Consider the following 8,878-nt stretch of genomic DNA (forward strand, 5'->3'; position numbering starts at 1 on the left):
AGTAGCATTCTCACGTAACCTTAAGATCTTTTATAAATAAAGTCAAAAGACATACTCTTTGACCAACTTTATCTCTGTTTTAGCAGAGATCATGCTATCAATTGTACTTCGGTATTCTCCCTTTTTAAACTCCATTGCTCCAAAATAATTTGGCTCAAAGCGACCAAAAATGAGGATCAAGCGTCTCTCCCGATTCTTCAAACAGTAATTTTTATTCACCGCTCTATCCACGAAAGATAATTTAAGCTCAACATATGAGCCGAATTAATTGGAGAAAGAAGAATCAGAAAACTAATACATAAACATTTCATTCTAACATTTTTTAGCCATTCTGCTGCTCCAGTTTTTACTTCATCAACATCATTTGTTAAAAATAATATAACAACCTTGCAAAAGTTCATCTGTATTTGAAAATGCAGAACACAAAATTGCAAATACCTATAAGATACTAAACCAGGAAAGTACTTTGAGCCATGTTAAAAGAATCACCAAGAAAGAAATAGTAATTAAATCTCTATGTCATGATATCCAAATGTGAAGTTTTTCTGTAACAGGATTTCTAGTATGGGATTAAGCAAGCTACAGTTTTACAAAGAATCTTCTACAAGCATTAAATGAACCAAAGATGCCTTCCAAAATTCATAATAGTTGTTAATACGAAGATGAAGCCTACATGACTTCTAATATGGAGTAATAAATAAAATAAATCATAATTATAAAGTCATGAACATGGCTCTCTAAGAGCAGCAAACGTTAAATATTCCGAGCAAATTACGTTTTACGATATATAAATACAATGTCTTACAGCACATCTCAAATTAATTGTTTTTGTATTTTAAAATACCGTCAGTGAATAGCTACACTTATATAAGAAAGGTAAACACATATTGTAATTTTAAGAGTTCAAAGAACAGTCGTTGTTATATTAATCTAACACCAACAAACAATTAAATTATTACACCATTTTGTCCCATTGGATACAATAATTTCTCAGTTAATTAACTATTCACGTGAAGATAATACAAATGAGAAAAATGAATAAGTTTAAAGGATGAAAAATGTATCTAGCACATCATCATCCAAGCCCTTTTTCATGTACTTGATCGGGATATGGGGATTTTTTCTCCTCAAACGTTAGCAAAGTAAAATAAATCGTCATCAGTTTTTCACGTCTTATAACATTTCTATGAAATTACCAACATAAATGTTCAACAATTATAAAAATTAAAGAACGGTTAGAAAACAATAAAAGAAAAAGAAGAGTATTGCAGAGAAAAGTAGAGAGAAAATTCTTATTGATTTAGGATGAATTACAATGGAATAAAACTCCTCTATTTATAGGGAAAAAGTGACTTAGCCACAAAGTAATAAACTCTAAAATCTCTATAAAAGATAGACATTCACCATAAATAAAATATTATTTATAACACTCCACCTTGAATGTCTATTCACTGGATAATGTGCCTCGTTAAAACATTAACTAAAATAAAATCCAGTGAAAAAAAAATTCTAGTAAAAGAAAAAGAGTACACATGTTTAGAAAGTCTTTTGGTTGCCTCGTTAAAAACCTTGCAAGGAAAACCCAGTGGGACAAAACTGTAACACCCCGAAAAATTTTGAAGTACTTAAGCACTATAAAGAAAGTTGATGTGCGCTAGTTATATTATTTTGTGTGCAGACAAGGGCTATTATACGAATGATATCAATTGATCATGATAATATATGTATGAGGTGCATTAAGAATGATTTATTGTCTAAGAAGAGCCCGAAGGCTAAGTCAAGTTGAAAATTTTATGAGGGGATAAAGTTTCAAGTGAGTTCGCACAAGATCCTACTTCAAATGCATGCTGCTACCAAACTATAATTACTTAGGAGGTGATTTACCTATACAATTAAAGCTCTTTGAGTCTAGTTTCCAACGCTTCAAACCGTTTGTCACTTGGACACTCCTACAAATATTTATGACTAAATTACCAAAGGCTGGAAAAAATGTGATTTTGCGGTCAGATGTGCGACCGCTAAATCATTATGCGATCGCAAAACTGCTTCTGCGACCGCAAAACTGGTCGCAGAATGGGCCGGTACAGCCCAATTTTTGGCACTGATTTTGCGGTGCATTGTGCGACCCGCATAGCCATTATGTGGTCCATTATGCGACCGCAGGCTTGATTTCGGAGGATTAATTTTTCTATTTTCATAACCCAATCCCATTTTGATAAATAGGCTTTAGGGCTTATTTTGGGGTAATTATATGAGGATTTTTAGAGAGAAGTGAGAGTGTTCTAGAGAGAGGAAGTATATGAAGTGTTTTGTTCATCAAGATCTTGTCCAAGCTTTGAAATCCAACAAGGAAATCTCGCAAGTTCTTCATCTAAAAGGTAAGGTTCCATACCCTAGTTTTCAATTTCTAATTTGGGTAGAAGATGGTTGATTAAGAGTATGATTCTTGGGTATGAGAGTATTATTTATACATGTATGTACCAATAAATTTTGTGGGAAGATTGTTGAGCTCAAATAAGTAAAGATTGAGTTGTAGAATAAAGGAAATCTTGTAGAAAAACCTTCCTAATTTTTGTTCAATTTTGTTATGTCTCAAAATATATTGGGATTGCTAGAATTTTTGGAACGTTGTAGTAATTTAAGAAAAGCTCAAAGCGAGGTATCTTGGCTAAATTTCTTTCCTACAATTGAATTCCATGATGTTCTTGTAAGTCTCAAGTTATTCTTTATAAATCAACTATTCCGAATAAGCTTTGTATTGAAAGGTATATGTTCAAAAATGTGTTCTGGATGCTCTTATCATATGATGTTATCCTTCGGGAATGTGTTCAAAGCATGATTTGGGTATAAAAATGTTGTGACTCCAAGTAGTATTTCAAGTGAAGGCTATTATGCCAAATTGTGTAAGAAGTCTCAATGTGCCTAAGACTCTTAATTACTCATAGGTTTACTAAAAGTCGTGATTAGAGATTCTTTATTGTCGATAATCTATAAAGATACTTAAAAGTGAAGTAAGAGAATTAGGGATATAGAGTGTGGCCAACGTGCCAAGAATGAAAGTTATACTTGTGACTAGTAATTGTTCTAACTAATGCTACGCTTCGTAAGTATTTCCAATGTGTTTTAAGCCTTTACATATTTATGAGATGAAATTGTGTATTGCCCTTTTTGGGAAAGGTACGTCAAGAATATTCTCTATGTTGATGTTTATAATGATGAGCCTTGAAAGTAATGAAATGAAAGTATGGAATATGAGATACGGCCACCGTGCCATGAATGAAGAATAATATGTATGGTGAAAGGGAGCCAATGAAATAATGATGTTGTAAGTAATTGAAAGTACTAATGGAGTAATAGTATGAACATGAAATGTGGTTGTTTTCCTAAATGAGAATTATGAGGTGTTGTATGTCCCAATGGTTTCAACTATAGTTGTATGCTTCTGAAATAATGTTTGTAGATGACTTCGATGTTAAGTCCTCAAGAATCATCAACTTAGCTAATGACCTCAATATGTCAAGTGAGTGAATAACAAGATGATGGGAGATGTCCTACGCTAAATGATGATGAATCTTAAGAAAAGAAATTAGGCTCATGTGCCATTGAAAGTAAATTATTGATTCACTATGCATGTGCTAATGTAATGTGCTATGTTTGTCTATGATGAGCATGAATATGAAGTGTTCCAATGATCCGGGAGCTTACGACCTTAATGTAATGTTAATCATGTCGCTTTGAGTTTATATATAGTTATATGCATAATGATGTCCTATGAACCCTATGGACGGCCTATGAAACGCATAGGTGCATGATAGGTGAATCCTGTGAACGGTCTATGAAACGCACAGGTGTATTGTGTAAGTAAACACTGTGAACGGTCTATGAAACGCACAAGTGTATTTTGTAAGTAAACACTGTGAACGGTCTATGAAACGTACAAGTGTATTGTGTAAATAAACATTGTGCACGGTCTATGAAACACACAAGTATATTGTGTAAGTAAATACTGTGAACGGTAAATGAAATGCACAAGTGTATTGTGTAAGTAAACACTGTGAACAGTAAATGAACGGTCTATGAAACGCACAAGTGTATTGTATATGTAAACACGGTGAACGGTCTATGAAACACACAGGTGTATTGTGTAAATAAACACTGTGAACGGTCTATGAAACGCACAAGTGTATTGTGTAAGTAAACACTGTGAACGGTTTATGAAACGCACAGGTGTATTGTGTAAGTAAACACTGTGAACGGTCTATGAAATGCACAGGTGTATTATATGGTAAATGTGAATCCTATGAACGGTCTTTGAAATGCATAATTGTATTGTCTATGGAATCCTATGAACGGTCTATGAAACACATAGGTGTATTGTCTATAGAATCTTATGAACGGTCTATGAAAGACATAAGTGTTTAATATGGCATGTGAACACTAAGGACGGTCTATGAAATGTATAGGTGTAAGATAAGAGAGGGATGTGGACGGTCTAGTGAGACGCATTGTTAACGCATACATTACGTGCCATTTTCATTGGCCTTGTTTGAACATGTTGTTTCAATTACTTTATATTATGTATTCCACGCATAGTTCATATGGCTCAGTTAATCCTAAATGAAATTTAAAATGATGTAAGCATAACGAGACTTGAAATATGAATCTATGGGATATTTCGTAGTTCTTGATGTACTTCATATGACTCTTATTTGAATTACCATGATTTCATATGTTGCTCTATTTACCGTACATGCGAGTACTATTACACATATACTCACGTTCTTTTTACCGAGGGCACTGTATCTTTTAATGGATGCAGGTATATTTCTACAGGATGATATGGATCTTTGGTAGGGATCTTTTGCACAACAGATTATGGTGGGCCCGCTACAATTCCAGAGGGCATTCGAGCCTAGTTAGTTTTTTGTACTTAGGTATCTATTGTCATAGAAGCTCCATGTACACGGTGGGTCATGTATTTAAGTTTTGAGTTTCGTCATGTATTTATGTTCACAGATATTTATGAAGTTATGTACCCATCACAAGAAAAAAAGAAAAGAAAAAAACATTATGGGCCATTGAGCCAAGTGTATTCAATATGAAAGTCATGATCTAATTATGTTTTGATAAATCATGCATGAGTTATGAAGAGAGGTTGATGTAACATAGGCTTTCTCGGCTGGGTTCACTCGGTTAAGCGTCGGTCGTGCTCCTTGAGTTCGGGGCATGACAAACTTGGTATCAGAGCATGGTTTAGGAGTCCTAAGGTGTCATGAAGCTGTGTCAGTAGAGTCCCTCTTACCGGTGTGTTGTCGGCCATACTTATAATAGGGAGGCTACAACGACATTTAGGAAATGTTTCTCTTCTTCTATCCTCGATCGTGCGTTAAGGTTCCAAGTTAGTCTTGGACTTCCCTTGTTAATACCAAGGAGTGTTGCACATCGTGCTACGAAATGAGAAAGGCCTAAGGATTAAAGGAATGACGCACATGACAGGTATACTGTGTGAGGTACCCAATTGTCCTCGTAATGGAGGAAGGAAAAGTCAAGGATACGACCAAGGTAAGCAAGGTCATACTGTTGGCCTCGAGAGTCATAGTTGTTGATTTCATGTATATGGTGCAATGTGGTGTTATCTCTATGTTGTTTAGGATTGATTTCTGGGATTCTCTGACATGTGGATAGGCCCAGTTATAGGGAAAACTCTGCCAAAAATTTTAAGAATTTGTAAAGATAGCCAAAGTTTAAGGGCTATAAGTAAGATGAGATTTTGGAAAGGAAGTATAAGACTCATGTAGTCATAAGTGCCCATGCATAGTGGTTGGAGGAAAAATGATGGTAACTCTATTATTAGAAGTAACTTTTAAAATATTCGAGGACGAATGTTCTTTGTGGGGGAGAATGTAACACCCCGAAAAATATCGAAATACTTAAGCGCTATAAAGAAAGTTGATGTGCGGCTAATTATATTATTTTGTGTGCAGACAAGGGCTATTATAAGAATAATATCAATTGATCATGATAATATATGTATGAGGTGCATTAAGAATGGTTTATGGTCTAAGAATAGCCTGAAGGCTAAGTCATGTTGAAAATTTCATGAGGGGATAAAGTTTCAAGTGAGTTCGCACAAGATCCTACTTCAAATGCATGCTGCTACCAAGAAGTTATGAACAAATTATCAAAGGCTGGAAAAAATGTGATTTTGCGGTCAGATGTGCGACCGCAGAATCATTATGCGATCGCAAAACTGCTTCTGCGACTACAAAATTGTCGCAGAATGGACCAGTGCAACCCAGATTTTGGCACTGATTTTGCGGTGCATTGTGCGACCCGCATAGCCATTCTGCGGTCCATTATGCGATCGCAGACGTGAGTTTGGAGGGTTAATTTTTCTATTTTCATAACCGAACCCCATTTTGATAAATAGGCTTTGTGGCTTATTTTGGGGCAATTATATGAGGTTTTTTAGAGAGAAGTGAGAGTGTTCTATAGAGAGGAAGTAGATGAAGTATTTTGCTAATCAAGATCTTGTCCAAGTTTGAAATCCAACAAGGAAATCTCACAAGTTCTTCATCTAAGAGGTAAGGTTCCATACCCTAGTTTTTAATTTCGAATTTGGGTAGAAGATGGTTGATTAGGAGTATGATTCTTGGGTATGAGAGTATTATTTTTTATATGCATGTACCAATAAGGTTTGTGGGAAGATTGTTGAGCTCAAATAAGTAAAGATTGGGTTGTAGAATGAAGGAAATCTTGTAGAAGAACCTTGTAGCCAAATTTGCACACCTAATGTTTAATAAAATGCTCAAATGAGCTGAAGCCATGAATACCTTTCTAATTTATGTTCAAGTTTGTTATGTCTAAAAATAGATTGGGATTGCTAGAATTTTCGGAACGTTGTAGTAATTTAAGTAAAGCTCAAAGCGAGGTATGTTGGCTAATCTTCTTTCCTATAATTGAATTCCATGATGTTCTTGTAAGTCTCGAGTTATTGTTTATAAATCAACTATTCTGAATAAGCTTTGTATTGAAAGGTATATGTTCAAAAATATATTACAGATGCTCTTATCATATGATGTTATCCTTCGGGAATGTGTTCAAAGCATGAGTTAGGTATAAAATTGTTATGACTCTAAGTAGTGTTTCAAGTGAAGGCTATTATGCCAAATTGTGTAAGAAGTCTCAATGTGCCTAAGACTCTTAATTGCTTATAGGTGTACTAATGTCATGACCCAAAATCTAACTAGCCTTGATGGCACCTAACCCAACTCATTAGGTAAGCCAATTTACAAATATCTGATTCAAATAATATTTAACTAGCTCTATTAAACACCCCAAAGACTGGTAGTACAAATCATGAGCTTCTAAGATTACAATTTACAAAACTGGTATGAAATAAATATATCATCTATTCGAAATGTACATAAACAGATTCTTATAAATCTAAGGCTACCATGAACAAGAGGCAGTTATGACCGAAACATATGTACATCTTCAAATCCAGCTCCCATCGATCACAGCAACGTCAACATCCAGTATATGCACACAAGGTGCAGAAGTGTAGTATGAGTACAACCGACCCCATGTACTCAATAAGTAACAAACCTAACCTTAGGTTGAAAGTAGTGACGAGTTGGAACACAAGTCGTGGTCCAAAACCAATAGCCAACAACATTTCATAACAATATAATTTAAAGCAGCACAAGTAATAATTCAACAATAACATGCTCCACTTAATCATGATTTCTGAAAATAGCTCTGCCTTTCAAGTGTATCAGTGAAAACTCAAGTCTTTTACCCAAGTTGCCAAAAATATGAATAAGTTTGAAAACAGTAATTTTTCCAAAATTCCTTTCAATAATAAATATGATGTTTCATTTTATTTCCATATAGCCAGTGGAAAATGCATCAATATGCCCATATGCCAATATGTGTGAGAAGTCATGAATGACGTGATACCGTACATCATGAGGGAAATGCATCTTTATGCCTTTTTGTCAAGTGTGCATGTTAGTGCGATGCAACTCAGTGATAAAACCATATGCATACTCTCAGAGTATTATATCACTCAGTCCTACCAGTCACCCAGTCCTCCCAGTCACTCCGTCCTCCCAGTCACTCAGTCCTCACAGTCATTCAATCCTCCCAATCGCTCGGCACTCGCACTCAGTAGGTACCTGCGCTCACTGGGGGTGTGTACACACTCCAGAGGGGCTCCTTCAGCCCAAGCGCTATAATCTGCACGGACAACTCACGTGCTGCACAGATAACTCTCGTGCTATAGTATCAACATCTGTATCCGCACGGACAACTCACGTGCTATAATAAGCCAATCTGGCCTGCTGTGGCGTGTAGCCCGATCCCATAATAATAAAGTATATAAAGCCAATATGGCCTGCTGCAGCATGTAGCCCGATCCCATAATTATCCTGACAATCAGGCCCTCGGCCTCACTCAGTCAACAATCTCTCCAGTCTCTTAGGCTCACAATGTCATGAAACTAGCCCAAAATGATGATATGATGTATCAATAAATAACAACAGAGACCGAGATATGATATGCAGTGAATGAATATGACTAAGTATGAAATTACAGTTTAAACACATAATTCAACAGCAAAAATGACCTCAATGGGCCCCAATAATACCAACATTTGCCTAAGCATGATTTTCTAACATGAGTCACAACTCAGTTTCTCTAACACAGAAAAATACATGGAAAAATACAAGTTAGTTGACTATACAACTCTACGGAATCAACCGAGTCTCAATTTCTACGGTGCACGCCCACACGCCCGTCACCTAGCATGTGCGTCACCTCCAAACAATTCACATAACACGTATAATCAGGATTCATACCCTCAGCTCCAAGATTA

The sequence above is a fragment of the Nicotiana tomentosiformis genome, chromosome 6, assembly GCF_000390325.3.
Source record: "Nicotiana tomentosiformis chromosome 6, ASM39032v3, whole genome shotgun sequence".
In the NCBI taxonomy this organism is placed as follows: Eukaryota; Viridiplantae; Streptophyta; class Magnoliopsida; order Solanales; family Solanaceae; genus Nicotiana; species Nicotiana tomentosiformis.